This window comes from Mobula birostris, chromosome 28 (genome assembly GCF_030028105.1).
Source record: "Mobula birostris isolate sMobBir1 chromosome 28, sMobBir1.hap1, whole genome shotgun sequence".
NCBI classification, from domain to species: domain Eukaryota; kingdom Metazoa; phylum Chordata; class Chondrichthyes; order Myliobatiformes; family Myliobatidae; genus Mobula; species Mobula birostris.
In genome coordinates this window covers 39,878,548-39,880,690 of record NC_092397.1, presented here as the reverse complement: position 1 = coordinate 39,880,690, position 2,143 = coordinate 39,878,548, and positions in this window count along the sequence as shown.

Genomic DNA, 2,143 nt, shown 5'->3' with positions numbered 1-2,143 from the left:
CGTATCTATGCTTTTTGAATAGGAATTGCCCTCTATGTTAGCGCGTAACATACCACATAATGTATTATGGATCTTAACTTGCATTCCTAAAGGCCACGAATGTCAGCTTAGGCTACTGGCGCTGGTAGAATGAATTTAATCAAAAGATGTGAAAACTTCAAAGAATTGTCTGTACTTGTAACTATGAACTGTCCTTTGTGTTTAGCAAATAAATATCGAGCCTCAATCACAAGGCGGTTAGACCTGTTCTGCCAGGGGTCTCTCCCTGCCGTAACCTGTTTTGTCGAATAAAGAAACTACCTTGTACCTACAGTAACACAACGCTCTTGTGATTTCATCCATGCCAGAACAACGATGATCTGGCAACGCTGTTGTTTTCATGTCAGGGGAGCTGCATGCTGCATGGTACAGTATGTGTGTGCAGGCGTGTGTTGGTTCCTTGCTGTGACGTGGTGACCTTTGTGCTATCTCCCAGCTCCCAAGCCGCTGCAGCATGCACTGTGACCCACACGCCCTCATAGCCACAACAGTCACAAACAAGACCTGGCAGAGTTACAGTTGTACCGTTTGATAACTGACAGTTCTTTGGAGTCGTGTTTTCCAAATGTACAAAATGCCTGGCGCGTCTAATTGTCACTCATGGTTACCAACTGCAGTGGAGAACGCTCATTTTCAAAACTGAGAAGGATTAAAAATGAACTAAAGAGCACCATGGGTCAAAACAGATCGAACAATTTCACTCTAATGAGCATTGGACATGAACTTCTGCGTGAAATACACATTTCCAGTATCGTCAACAAATTTGCTCATGCTAAATCTAAAAATTCTAACTTTTAAACTGTAGTTTTGTTACTTTTCACATTTGAAATTGATACCTACATGTAAGTAACACAATTACTGAACTGTCAGATGTTTGTTGTATTATCTGGCTGTATAGCAAATGAAAAAACTGAATTACTTTATTCTGTAAGTAAACAATTCATGTTTTAATACTTAAGTGCATTTTTTAAATTTAGGGCCCCTGTATAAAATATGCTACAGGCCCCGCACGAGCTTAATCTGGCCCTGTTCCCAGCTGGTCACTCCTTCGAACAACAACCGGGAATATCAACTATTCCCAGTCCGAGTCAGTGAATAGAATTCCCTCAAAGTTGCTGCACTTGTTGGGTTATGAAGGAGACGGATGCCGTGTTGGACTTCATAAATCAGGGAACTGAGTTCAAGAGCCGTGAGGTCACATTACAACTCTATAAAACCCTGCTCAGACCACATTTGGAGAATTATATTCAGATCAGGACACCTCGTTACAGGAAGGATGCAGAAGCGATTAAGCAGGACGCTGTCTGAATTAGATAGTGTGTGGAAGAGATTTACCACGATGCTGCCTGGATTAGAGAGGGTGCAGAGCAGATTTACCAGAATGCTGCCTGGATTAGAGAGGGTGCAGAGGAGATTTACCAGGACGCTGCCTGGATTAGAGAGGATGCAGAGGAGATTTACCAGGATGCTGTCTGGATTAGAGAGGGTGCAGAGGAGATTTACCACGATGCTGCCTGGATTAGAGAAGGCGCAGAGGAGTATTGCAAGGATGCTGCCTGGATTAGAGAGGGTGCAGAGGAGATTAACAATGATGCTGCCTGGATTAGAGAGGGTGCAGATAAGATTTACCAGATGCAGCCTGGATTAGAGGGTGTACAGAGGAGATTAAGGAGGATGCTGCCTGGATTAGAGAGGCTGCAGATGAGATTTACGAGAATGCTGCCTGGATTAGAGAGGGTGTGGTGAGGATTCACCAGGATGCTCCCTGTATTAGAGAGGGTGAAGAGGAGATTAATTTCAAAATCTCCATCTTTTAGCTAACTGTTTCTTTCTCCCAGAGACCACAGATGCTGAAATCCTGAGCAAAAGGCAAACTGCTCGAGGAAGTGGGGAATTCAGTAGGTTGAGCATCAAATCATCCTGATACAGGGTCTTTGGTGGCTGTCAGTGTTGGAGCCTTATGGCTGTCAGGAGAGGGGATGAAAGGAGCAGCTTCTGACAAGGACGGTCTTTCTGGGCTGCGCTGGTGCGGAAAGTGTCAGCATCAGAGGCCTAAACTTAGATGCAAATAAAAGGAGCAGCCGTTGTTGGAGTGTGCCAGTGT